This window comes from Epinephelus fuscoguttatus, linkage group LG7, assembly GCF_011397635.1.
Source record: "Epinephelus fuscoguttatus linkage group LG7, E.fuscoguttatus.final_Chr_v1".
Classification (NCBI taxonomy): Eukaryota; Metazoa; Chordata; class Actinopteri; order Perciformes; family Serranidae; genus Epinephelus; species Epinephelus fuscoguttatus.
The window spans coordinates 3,231,791-3,245,826 of record NC_064758.1 but is presented as its reverse complement, the minus strand read 5'-3'; the positions used below and the strand labels follow the sequence as shown (position 1 = coordinate 3,245,826).

The 14,036-nt window shown below is 47.9% G+C and overlaps 1 protein-coding gene across 2 annotated transcripts in view; it reads left to right on the top strand.

Annotated features, from left to right (window-relative positions):
- Nucleotides 1–366: 366 nt before the first annotated feature.
- Nucleotides 367–14,036, top strand: part of LOC125891979 (rho guanine nucleotide exchange factor 10-like protein) — a 180,996-nt gene continuing 167,326 nt past the window's right edge. Inside the window, exon 1 of one of the 2 annotated variants that reach the window (XM_049581634.1) lies at nt 367–750. The gene's annotated coding sequence lies outside the window, so the exon portion shown is untranslated. The remainder of the gene's footprint in view (nt 751–14,036) is intronic. The other variant, XM_049581633.1, reaches the window with a different exon arrangement.

The following is a 14,036-nucleotide window of genomic DNA, read 5'->3' as shown; positions in this document are numbered from 1 at the left end:
AAAAAAAAAAAAAAATCCAAAACTGCCATATTAAATTGATATTAAAACACTTCAGGAGTTCTTATCTGTCGGGATCCTTCGGGAAGCGGTGGAAGGCCAGGTGCGGGGTGTTCCACCGATAGTTGTTGCAGTTAATTGCACTACACTGTTTTCTTTTACTTTTTTCTCCTCTCTCCTTGACATCTTGCATGTTGTCTGGGCGCAACAGTCCAAGCTCAACAGTCCAAAATGGCGGCAGCACTACCGCAGCGCCCCTAGTGGCTGTTGGCAAAAATTCAACGGAGCGTCGCCTCTTGGTATCCATGCTCTTTGGTTTACTGCAGCTTGCCATTATTGCCGACAGGAGCCTATGAAAGCAGGCCTGTGATCTGAATCTCCGCCCCAAAGTACAAGCGGCTGTTGAGCGGGTACTAAATCAAGCTTATGCATGTGTGTGCAGCGGGACAGGCCGGGACACGACCGAGCGGGACAGAGAGAGGAAGAGAAGGAGGCGTAGGCTAAGAGAGAGAAAGACGACAAGAAAACCGTGGAAAGAAGAATTTCTCGGTGAAGCCTATGTTAAAAAGCCGTGTATTTGGAGTGTCCAGTGAGGAAGCTGCGGGACCAGAGGTGAGCTGTCAGAAGAGAACTGCTGCGGGAATATAGGCAATAGCTCCGGAGAATCACAGGCGGCAGACTGTGGGATCAATCCGATTGAATGATTCTATGCTAAGCACATTAAGAAGCTTGGTGGTGACTTCCAGGCGGCAGGTGAGTGACACAGTGAACTACATGGGGGTTATTGGTCAGGAAGCACTGTGAAGGAGTGACTGAATGAAGACCATCTAGCCTACATGTTGAAATGTGCATAACAAGGCAATCCAAAATTGAAGTGTTGACTCCAGTCTGTCACTCATCATTGTAAGTATTAGTCATAGTATGAACATAACACAGTATCGTTAAAAATTGCACGGGGTTTACAATTCAAGAATTGTTCAAGAAAAAAGGCAACAAATTGTTTCAACATCATTATAAAGTTACACTAGCCTATTAGTAGCCTATACTACATAGCTAATATAGGTCAACTAGGCTACATGAGAGAAAACAATTACAAACAAATCTGTTCACAGTAACATGATAATGCATAACAACTGATCGGAGATATTTTTGTTAGGGGTGAGGGAAAAAATCGATACGGCATAGTATGGCTACAGTATATTTTTGTGTGGAAATATCGTATCGTAACATAATGCAAAGTATCATTTTTTTTATTACCTATATAAATTGTTACATGAGAAATACAAATTAAACCTTAGATAGCCTACTACAATAATATAATCAATTGCTTTATCAATCCACTAGATACATTTTGCTGCAAAAATTACTGAAGTGAGATGAACAGACTGAAAACTTTATATTATTAAATAAAATAGCTGTCGACAAAGTTTTCCTTGGGGGGCATAATTTACTGTTGAAAAAAGGTAATAAATCACAATATTTCACAATGTATTTCATCAATACTCAGCATATCGCAACATAGGCTATTTAAAATCACAATAATATTGTATCATGACTTAAGTACCATGATAATGGCCGCGTTTCCCAGATCCAGTAAAGATCTTAGCGTTAAGAGCTTCTTAAGAACGCTCTTAAGCCTCCCGTGTAAGATTAAGCTGACCCACTCTCAACAGTCTTCAGATCACAGATCTGGCGGCGTCAGGCAAATTAATATTACAGGAAGCAAGGAGATGTTAAAACAGTGCGCACCGTATATATTTTGATCTATTTTATACTTAAGATTTATATTGTTTAGCATTAATTGGTAACAGAAAATAAAGAATTTTATTCTGCAGAGAAACGCGTGTCCTTACTGTGCAAATGACAATAAACACTTTGAATCTTGAATCTGTATGTTTTCTGAAGACCCTATGTGCGCTCAAAGCTGTGGCACAAGTTACGCACCGAAATCTGGCGGAAGAAAATTAATAAGTAGCCTATGAGGAATAACAAGTGTGTTCCTGTATGTGCTTTGCACATCAGGCACACAAATCAAATGAATCATCATGACTATCATTTATCATGATTTGTCCGCACATATCCCACATCTGCATGCACATATGAGATAGTTTACCGCACCCAAAAAATGCGTCAGGGCACAACAGAAACACGTCCACCCTCCAAACTTGCGACATTCAGGTATCAGGCAACTGACAGGTGTAATTGAGCTCAGCTGGAACCCAGAGCTGTTTCAAGACACTCTTGGGTCCCAGGCAAGAGGCACCTTCGAGGCCCTAGGCAGTTGCCTAGTTTGCCTGTCTGGATGCGACGGCCCTGACTGGGGTGCTCCACCCGCTACTCTATATAAAGGCGTTGCCACATCACACGTGTGAGATACCATGCTTTACAGCATATTCTCGCTGATAACCAACAGCATTGCCGTGCGCGAAGCCAAACCATATATGTAAATGCATTTGTGCGTCAGGAATTCAGCCCACTCGACGTGCTGTCAGACTGGGCTGTCCAAATAAAGCAGCCTACCGGCTGCCCGTGCTGGGATACAATGCCTCATCAACTAGTGTCTCCACACATCCGCACATACATGTCACATTAACTCTTTTACAACTGTCAGCGTGCTGCCTGTGTGTTTTCATAGTTTATACCTGGCGTTTTGTCTGATTCTCAGTGTAGGTTAATATAGTCCATAAATCTGTCAATTTTGTCCTTCCGTGAACTGGTCACGTTAAGATGATCATTAGCAGGGGCGGTTCTAGGCCAGTTTCAATGGGGGGGCCAAGCTAGGGCCAGTCCTTTTGATATCTATCTATCTATCTATCTATCTATCTATCTATCTATCTATCTATATGGGTGTGTATGTTTTTATATATATATATATATATATATAGTAGTGTACGCAGGCAAAAGAAGGCCATTGTCTATGCAAAGTTTCTGTGTTTCCAATAGTTTATTTATCCAAAAACAAGCAAACAAACAAAGAACAAAGAAATCCCGGCATGCCTCTCCCACTCTGGTAAAAAACAAAAAACAAAAAACATATACCCGCCCAGGTGCATTTTGGTCACCTACCTGCTTTCCTACATATATAACCTTTGGTGCCCACAATATGCCCAAAACAAAATAAAATAGTAAACAAATACTAAACAAGAACACGTTAGCAAAACAAAATACTAGCAAAACTAAATCAAATATCTAGAATAATTAAATAATAGTAATCATTAGCAAAACAACAGATACTAACAACAAATAAATAGCTCCAACAACAGTCAATAACATTTATAACAAAACTGTATGCTTATTCTATAAAGATAAATCACCTATTCTATCCACCTTATTTTCAAACACGGAAGTAAATAGTGATCAACTTCCGTTTTTTTGTGCGTGACTTCCAGTCAGCCGCTTTCCCTCATGCTTTCCCTTACCGGAGCTAACGGTGCAAGCTATTTTTTTTTCAATTTTCAGTTGTTTATGTTAGTCAATCAGTTAGTTAGTTAGTTAGTTAGTCTGTGTATTTTGTATAGATAACTGTGCCCACGTTTCCGTTATAACGGAAATTTATTCCCTCTAAATGCAAATAAATCGCACGTCAGTCATAAACTATGAACCAAAAAAGCACAATCTATCCCGAGTGAGACAAACTGCTTGATCCCCGTCTCCAGTGTACCAGCAGAGAACCTGCAGAACCGAATCAGCGAAAAAACACACCGGGCTAAGCCTCTCTACCTGAGCAGCTGAAGCTGCGGCTCACACCCTCGACACACAGACGGTGCTTCTGCATGCCAGCCAAACATGTGCGCAACTGTGAGAAATAAATATGTGAGGTGTACACTGCTTTTCTATCTTTTTTCCCTTTTCTTTCTTTCTTTTCTGTCAGCGACATACACTCCTAACACAGGACGGGTTGTTTTAATTGACTGAGCTGATCATTAAGCCATAGTGATGCGCGGATCGGCTCTGATAGCACCTGAATCAGCATGTACGCATCAACCATCCAGCCATAACATGATTGAGCTAGCAAAGCAGTTTTGTGTTGCTATGTGTGGTATTTATTCAGTTTTGGGAAATCACGATGTCTAGAAAGCATCAGTGGCTGCAGCTGACAGGGACAGCTAACGTTAACACTAGCAGCAAAGCTAACATCAGGATCGTCATCTGTTAAAAGCCTCCCGTTGTCGGATACGACATGAAACTACTCCAATTAGCTCAATCATGTTGTAACTAAGACATCCGCTGGAGAAAATATTTTTTTCACGGGCCACTTTGTGAGTTTAGTGAATTATTACAGACACGGCTAACGGCTAACGGCTAACGGTTAGCCCAGCTAATCTACGATAACCATGTTATTAATTACACACAGAGAAGATACTAATGTTTGTTCAGTCATTGTGTTTATAGACTTTACAAACATCAGATTAGTCTAAACGGTGATATAGTGACGTGAAAATGTGATATATACATATATAGAGCTAAACTCAGCAAGGTAAACAACAAGGCGATTCCCATTTACACAGTGGTAAGAGTGCTGGACCGGAAGTGTCGCACAAAAAAACAGAAGCTGGCTGCGTTCTGTTTTGCCTCCGTGTTTCCGTGAAAAATAAGGTGGATAAATCAGCTGTTCTATAACTATGAATCAACTATTAAAATTATTAAATTAAATTAATAATCTATGCATTTCTTATTTTCTTTGGTGTTTTTTGTTATATACAGATATGCAGTGATGATTGCTTGGTAATACGTTTGTTGATGTTATCCAATGTCAAGTCTCTGATCATGTGATGAGACAATATGTGCATAATAGCATGCACTAGGGCCTGCCATGAGAGCGTGCACTGGGGCCCATCATAACTACCTTACTCTACTGACTATGGCTATAAACAACTGGGAATCAGCAGGTAACCTACACTAGGGCAATGTCCACAATATCCTGGCAGCGTGACTGTCATGAAAACAGCTTATGATTCCTCTCCAGTTTTTACTGTTTAATAGAGGCCTTTTTTAATAACTAAGGTCACACTTATTGTGATACTTGTACTCTAATTAAAATCCCCAGACCCTTTGAGTAGCCATAGGTTATTATAATCCTCAATGTATATTTATAAAATATTTTAGTGGATTAGTCTTTTTGAATAGTGTTGTTAAAATGATGAACTATTGTGTGGTCCAAGAAAAAAGTCTGTGAAATCAATCAATAAAAGATTTATTCCACCATTCCTTAGTTTTCAATAAAGTCTCATGTTATCTGCCCAGATAAACTGCATGTTGTTGACTGTTGCACAGCAGTAAGGCTCATGGAGTTATCAAAATGGAGGGAAATTCAGGGGGTCACAAAACTGAATAGGATCAAGTGCATGAATGTGGTCAGACCTGGGGTCACGTGCAATGGGGTCATGTGCAATAGGGTTTATGTGCAATATTATGATATCCCTGGTCACTTCTGGTGTTCTCTTGGGCTACACTTGATGCATTTTTGAATGTCGATTGTGCAACTCTTGTGTGTTCTGTATTGTGTCTACATGGTTGTTATGAATTTTAACTCTGTCTTTTGTCGCTGCTGTTCACTACATTTTTACATCAACCTGCCTATAGGTATAACAGATGGAAATTAGCCGTGGGTTACAATCTGGCATATTTACATATACTTATGTATTTGTTTGTTAATATGCATCGTCCCTATTTCTAACTAAATAAATAAATAAAATTTGACAGCTTTGGCTTGTGCTGTAGCAGCAGGTCTGACTGAATCCCCATTCGGAGATCAGTACAGTCATGCTCGCAGCTCTGCATGGCTGTGCACAGCCCCAGCACTGCTAAATGCAAATGTTAGGATACTAACAAGCTCACAAATAGCGCGTCTCAAGTTGCATATTTCTGTACTAAACAGTAAATATTTTGAGTGCACGAGTGCGCTACGTGCATTCACACTGCATAGTACTGGAAAATACAGTGTACCACCAGCACACTTAAAATGGTCCAAAAGTTGAGTGTGAAATGATGGACACTTCACCCTCAACAGTTGCTATCTTTGTGATGTAGCAAACTTAGCAACTTTTGACATGGTGGCTTGTCACAGCAAGGAGCCTGTAATTTATACATGTTTTTTGTGCCAAGTATCAATACTTATGAATAGAAGCCATCAGTAATGTTTGTTGGGTCTGTGATGATTTGGTACTGCAAACAATAATGCACGTGCTAGTGTTAGCATTCACTATCTAGCTAACTTGGTCTAAGCTACGGCAGCACATGTTAATCAGCATTGACATTGTGGCTAGGGGTGGGCGATATGGCCCACAAATTGGGATCTTAGTAGATAGGAAAACAACAAAATACAAAGTTCATCTGGAGCCACCCTCTCCTCCATTATGTGTGTGGTAAGGGCCCAGCTCTCACACACACACACACACACACACACACACACACACACACACACAGGGCTACATTGGGCCTACTGCTCTACTATTAGACACAAAGGATGTCTTAAGTCCACTGGCTTTTGTAGTTGGGTCGCCTGGCACGCTTAGCTGAGTTCATCGGATGAACTCAGCAAAATTTTAAAAATCAAATTCATGGTGAAGGGTCAAGCATTTTCCACCAGTAACTTCGAAAAGCTCAAGGAAAAATATTTGTGGCTACAGGGGGATCAAAATAAAAAAAAAAAAAAAAATCAACCAGCCACCCTCCTCCTCTGATAAGTTAGGAACACTCCCTTCAGTGCGGTGAGGTTTGTGGACCGTTATCTGCTTTCTTGCTTATCTACTTTGAGATTCTGTATAAAAATAAAGTCATCAAACAGTAAACAGATATGCAACATCATGCAAGAAACATTCAAATAAAAATGAAAACCCCCAAAAGCTATGTTATTGTGACATTTTTGAACACCCCAAACTACATGCAGCTAATACCAATTTAAATTAAAAAAATAAAATAAAATTAAAGTTTAACCATAATACAAACAATTCCCAAAATAGGGAGGCTACTGTCAAAGTCCTTAAGATCCGTGTGCTTTGTTGTACTTGCTTGTGGCCTTTTTTGAGGCCTTGATGATTTCAGGGGAGGGCTCCCACATGGAGCAGGACTCCAGGCCAGCCATCTTTATTGTCATTATTGATGACAGGGTTCCAACACAGTGGGAAAAAAAATCTCACATTCCTTTGAAAAATGAGTAAAGGTTGATAATTAATTTTGTCTAAAACAAAATGTACGCACCTACTATATATGATACTTGATACATACATAACAAATTATTCTAAATTGTATATACTACTATATATACAGTAATTAATATACAATTATAAAGCAGCATAGAGGAATGGTTTTGTATAGATAAAACAGACAAAATTAATTAGGCATCAACTTACAGTATACTTTTACAGCTGCACTGAAACCTCAAAATAATATGTACAAAGCTCTCGAAATGTCTTTAAATGGTGTTACTTAAAGTTTAAGAGCACAAACACTTAACATACATACCTGAAAAGAGCGGGGGAAATTGATCTTCTTCTTCTTCTTCTTCTTCTCCTTCTTCTTCTGAGTGCAATGCCTGGTGTCAATTGAGCCACAGTGCCACCAACATCCAATGTAGCGGTCGGGAGGTGTATTGCACATTGAAACAGAGACTTTTTTTGTTTTGGCTCAGGCGGACACTTCAGCGTGACAAATCGTGGGTGTGACGTGAGAGCGTGTGAAGCCAATCAAATGCGTGTGTCTCACGGCCAATGTGTGAGAGTTGGCAGCCCTGCATACCTGTGTGCAGCTGCGGCTTGGCTGTTCAGGTACTTCTGGGCAGTCATAACACCAACGAAGAGGAAATTATTGGACCTGGAGCGGGCTTCTCGGTCGCCGGTAAACTGTTATATAGCGGTGGCCATAGTGCTCTGCTGTATTCCTGTCTGTGACCCCCATTCAACCCACAACCAGCAGGATTCACCTTTCGTTTCTGCTTTTGGTTGAAATCTGTACTCGCACAGCGTGCTGAATGATTTATTTTGCCCACACAAAACTATTTATAGTCGCAAATGCGAGTGCGGTGATGGATGGAGTAAAATATCGCCACACTGCCGACATTTTACTCCATCAGTCACCGCACGCCGTTTGATTGCCTTATCAAAACACGCCGCTATTATTCGGCCTTGCTTTTTACTTATTCCACCGAATATCGAATGTGTGTTTTTTTTGCAATATTCGGCCGAATATATTTGGTTACCGAATATTCGGTGCATCCCTAATTTTCAATTCCAATTACCTAGTTTAGAGAATTATTCAAAGCTATGTTCTGATTTTTAAGTGGCTTGTTATGTAGTTGAGTAACAGTCTGGGAAAGGACATGTCTGGATTTGCTGTAAAGGAATGTAACACGCTCATGTTGCCTCAAGCAAAATACAGCAAAACACAGCTATAACTGGTTGTCCTCATGTCCACATTAACACTGGCTTTCTAAACCTTTGCTCTTTATTATACCTGTGTGTCACCGTATGCATACTGTATATGTGAGTAATCTGACTTCCAAAGTCATGAAATCCTTTACAAGTGTCACAATCCCTGTCTCTCAGTCCTCTCCTGCAACACTGCTGCAGTAGTTTTCCACTCTCCCTCCCTCTGCTCCACTCTACCTGCCAGCCACGCCCACTTCATCAGGCCACTCTGCTCACCTGCCTCACAGCTGCAGCTCATTGCAATCAGGCCTGCATATAAGCCACTCCAGCACCTTCACTCACTGCCAGATTGTTCTTCTGCATTATGCGAGACTCTCCAGCGTTCTTCTCCTGCCTGATCTCCCGGTGCCAACTCTGCCTGTCCCCGACCTGCTCTCCTCGTCTGCCTCCCGGTAAACTCACCTGCCTTCTGTCCCCGACCTCGTGCTTTGCTTCAGCGTCTCTGGTTTCTGCCTGCTCGTCTGGTCTCGACTCCTCCGCCCGGCCTCGTCAACTCTCCTGCCTGCTCCTCAACGGTGCTTCTGCCTTCGCTGACGGCTCTTCTGGCTACGACCCCCACACCGGCTCCGCCTCAGCCTCAGCTCCTCGCCGGCTTCTCAGCTCGATCAGCCGGCGTTTCAGCCTACGGAGCGCCTGCCTCGCCACCTTCGGCTGCCGTAAGCTACATCTCTTCTCCTCTCTGTGAAAGAGTTTTGAACTGTGTGGAACCGGGGCTCTGGAGCTTCCTCGGTTCCGTGACTGAGCCCAGCCGCTACTCTTCCCTTATCTGTGCTTCAGAGACTGTGTTAGGGCAACTTGCCCAAGAACGAACTTTATCCTGTGTTTATTCTGCCTGCTGCATTCCCTGTTTGCTGTGGTGCTAATAAAAGTCATTACCAACTATTCCTGCGAGCCTGGTACTGCATTTGGGTTCACCAACACGCCCGTTTCAGTACAATCTGGCCAGAAATGGACCCAGCAGACCCCGCTTCACCTCAGTCTCGCCTAGCCCGGGTGGAGGGCATGCTCCAGCAGCATGAGGCTCAGTTAGCCTCTAACGCGGCGGAGGCTCGTCAGTCGGCGTCTGCTCTGGAACGAGCGCTAACCTCGCTAGCCGTCCAGGTGCAACAGATGGCGGCCGCCATGACACCACACGCCGTTCCTGCTGCGGCTCCAGCCCTCCTGCTCCGACCCCGGGCCGCCCTCCAGTACTGCACCCGAGCCCGGGTGGGGGCGCCAGAACGCTACGCAGGGGACCCTGAGGGCTGTAACCCTTTCCTGACAAACTGTTCCATTCTGTTCGCCTGCAACCTCATACCTTCGCCACAGAGGGGCTAGAGTCGCCTTCGCCATCAACCACCTCACTGGAAGAGCACGCCTGTGGGGAACGGCAGAGTGGGAGAGAGGCACACCAGCCTGCGCCTCTTTCCAGGCTTTCTCAGAGGAGCTGCGCAAGGTTTTGGTCCCGCTTTCCCTGGGGCCTGATGCTACAGGGGTCTCATGAGCCAGAGGCAGGGGATCGGACAGTTGCTGACTACGCCATTGACTTCAGGACCCGGGCTCGTCTCAGTGATTGGAACGAACGCCGCCCAATGTGACGCCTTCCTCAACGGGCTGGCTCCGACGTGAAGGATGAGCTGGTTTCGTTCGACCTCCCAGTTCCCTGGACGGACTCATCGAGTTGACCACGAGGCTGGACAGGCGGATTCAGGCAAGGAGGAGGGAACAACGCCACGAGGAGGATCACGGCCATCTTTCCGTCAACGACGGTTCCCAGCCCTCCTGTCCCACCTCCTGAACCCATACATGGAGGCGGAGCCCATGCAGGTGGGACGGACCAGCCTAACACCGGAGCGAGCGACGACGCCGGGAAATCTCTGCCTCTACTGTGGCCGGCCATTTTGTTTCCCGGTGTCCAGCAAAGGGAGGGCTCAGCAGTAAAGAGGGCATTCTGCTGAGCCGGTCCCAGAACTCTGCCCCTAGCCCACGACCTCTGTTCCACGTCCAGCTCCTGCTGGTAGGGGTCCCACACCGCTACCTTCATCGACTCTGGGGCAGATGTCAACCTAATGGACGAGGAACTCGCCCGCCAACTGGACATCAGCCGAGATCCTCTCCCTTGCCCCATGCCGGCCAGCGCTCTGGATGGTCATCTCCTGGGAACTGTCACCCATCAGACCGCCCCCATCTCTATGCTACTGTCGGGCACCCATCATGAAACCATCCAGTTTCATATCCTGAGGTCTCCCAATCTTCCTCTCATTCTCGGCTATCCCTGGCTTCGACGCCACAACCCCATATAGACTGGTCCACGGGTCCATCCTGGGATGGAGCCCTCCTGTCAGCAGATCTGCCTCAGACCGACGGGGGCCCCCACGCCGTCTGCCAGCCCCTGCTCCATCCCTGATCTCTCCATGGTGCCCTCTGACTACCACGACTTCCGGGAGGTATTCAGCAAGGCGAGAGCCACATCTCTGCCCCCACATCGCCCTACGACTGCGCCATCGACCTCCTTCCCGGCTCTGTACCCCCAAGGGCCGCCTTTACTCCTGTCCGCACCTGAAAGGGAGGCCATGGAGACCTACATCAGCGATGCCCTGGCCGGAATCATTCGACCCTCCTCGTCACCTGCTGGGGCAGGATTTTTCTTCGTTGACAAGAAAGATGGGTCTCTGAGGCCGTGCATCGACACGAGGTCTGAACGACATCACGGTGAAGAACCGCTATCCTCTCCCCCTCATCGCCTCAGCTTTCGAGCTGCTCCAAGGGGCCACCGTCTTCACCAAGCTGGATCTCCGCAACGCCTACCATCTGGTGCGGATTCGAGAGGGGGATGAGTGGAAGACGGCCTTCAACACCCCCACAGGACATTACGAATATCTGGTGATGCCGTTTGGGCTGACCAATGCCCCGGCAGTGTTCCAAGCCCTCATCAACGATGTGCTGAGAGATATGCTCAACAAGTTCGTGTTCGTCTACCTAGACGATATCCTGATCTTCTCCCGGTCCAAGCAGGAACACATCCTCCACGTCCAGACGGTGCTGCAACGCCTGCTAGAGAACGCCCCTGTTTGTCAAGGCCGAGAAATGTGAGTTCCATGCCTCCTCGGTCTCCTTCCTGGGCTACATCATTGGCCGGGACCGCATGGAGATGGACCCGCTAAGGTCTCAGCCGTCACCTCCTGGCCTGTTCCTGACTCTCGTAAGCAGCTGCAACGCTTTTTGGGGTTCGCCAACTTCTACAGGAGGTTCATCAGGGGCTACAGCACAGTGGCAGCACCTCTCACCGCCCTCACCTCCTCCAAGGTCCCTTTCCGCTGGACTTCAGCTGCCGAGGAGGCGTTCCAGCTCCTGAAGGGGCGTTTCACCTCGGCCCCCATCCTTCTGATCCCTGACCCCGAGAGACAGTTCGTCGTGGAAGTCGACGCCTCTGATGTGGGGGTAGGGGCCGTGCTCTCTCAGCGTTCTGCCAAGGACCAGAAACTACACCCCTGTGCCTTTTTCTCCAGGCGTCCTGTCTCCAGCGGAGATGAATTATGACATCGGAACCGAGAACTATTGGCGGTGAAGCTGGCACTGGAGGAGTGGCGCCACTGGTTGGAGGGATCCAAGACCCCCTTCCTCGCTTTGGACCGACCACAAGAATCTGGAGTACATCCGCTCTGCTAAGAGACTGAACTCCCGTCAGGCCCGGTGGGCTCTGTTCTTCGCCAGATTCAGTTTTACCCTCTCCTACCGGCCGGGCTCCCGCAACGTAAAACCTGACGCCCTGTCCCGGCAATTCATGATCGGGGAGGAGGGACCATCCAGTCCAGACAACATCCTTCCCGCTTCTCATCTGATGGCCACTCACCTGGGAGGTGGAGGAGCGGGTGAGAGCTGCGTTGGAGGACCAGCCGGGGCCCAGCTCCTGCCCCCAAGACCGCCTATTCGCCCCCAGCAGCAGCTAAGGTCTGAGGTTCTGCAGTGGGCCCACGCTTCCCGACTCACCTGTCATCCCGGAATTCTCCGCACTAAGGAGGTTCTGCAGCGGCGGTTCTGGTGGGCCTCCATGGACGAAGACATCAGAGACTTTGTGAATGCATGCCCAGTCTGCAATCAGAACAAAGCTCCACGCTGGCTCCCGCCGGGCACCTGCACCCTCTGCCTGTGCCCCACCGACCCTGGTCCCACATCTCTTTAGACTTTGTTACTGGGCTGCCACTGTCAGGAATTTACACCACCATCCTGACAGTAGTGGACCGGTTCACCAAGATGGCTCATTTCGTGCCTGGCCAAGCTCCTCGCCAAAGAAACCGCTGAACTGGTTCTGCAGCACGTGTTCCGGCTCCACGGCCTCCCATCCGACGTGGTCTCAGACCGAGGCCCCCAGTTCACCTCTGCTTTCTGGAGGGAATTCTGCCGCCTTCTGGGAGCCTCTACCAGCCTGTCCTCCGGGTTTCATCCCCAATCCAACGGCCAGTCCGAGAGGATGAACCAGGAGATGGAGACGGCGCTCCGCTGCATGGCTTCCAAGCACCCTGCTTCGTGGTCCACTCAACTGCTGTGGGTGGAATACGCCCACAACACCCTCATCAGCTCTGCCACCGGGCTATCTCCATTTCAGTGCGCCTATGGCTACCAACCTCCCCTGTTTCTGCGCGCAGGAGAAAGAGACTGTCTGCCCCTCTGTGGAGGCCTTTATTCGCCGTTGCCGCCGGACCTGGACGCAGGCTCGGACGGCCCTCCTACGAGCCGCTGACCGGTACACGACGGCCGCCAACCGCCGTCGCTCCCAGGCTCCCCCCTACCAGGTGGGACAGAAAGTGTGGCTGTCAACTCGAGACCTTCCTCTGAGGGTGGAGTCAAAGAAATTGGCCCCAAGTTTATTGGGCCGTTCCCCATCGAGAAGGTAGTGAACCCTGTGGCGGTTCGGCTCAAGCTGCCCCGCACCATGCGGATCCATCCTACCTTCCATGTCTCCAGGATCAAGCCATTCCGAGAGAGTCCCCTGCAGCCTGCCTCCCAGCCACCTCCACCTCCTCGCATCATTGACGGGGCCCCTGCTTACATGGTGCACCGCTTGTTACGCTCTCGTCGTCATGGGAGGCCTGCAATACTCGCCGACTGGGAGGGATACGGTCCGAGGAGCGAGTCATGGGTTCCAGCCCGTCAGATCCTGGACGCACGGCTCATCAGGAGTTCCATCGCCAACACCCTGACCAGCCCTCCAACTTCACCTCTGCACAAGGTGGCCCCAACACTGACCCTCAGTCTCCTCCTGCATCTGAGGCATCTGGGTCTAAGGAGGAGGAGGGATCGGCCTCAGAGGATGAAGAGACTGGGACGGAGGCCTCTGAGGAATTTTAGCCCTCCTCCAGGCCCCCGCCACCCACCCGGCTCCTCTGGAACTGTTTGGGACGTCAGGAGCCGTCCCTTGAGGGGGGGGTTCTGTCACAATCCCTGTCTCTCAGTCCTCTCCTGCAACACTGCTGCAGTAGTTTTCCACTCTCCCTCCCTCTGCTCCACTCTACCTGCCAGCCACGCCCACTTCATCAGGCCACTCTGCTCACCTGCCTCACAGCTGCAGCTCATTGCAATCAGGCCTGCATATAAGCCACTCCAGCACCTTCACTCACTGCCAGATTGTTCTTC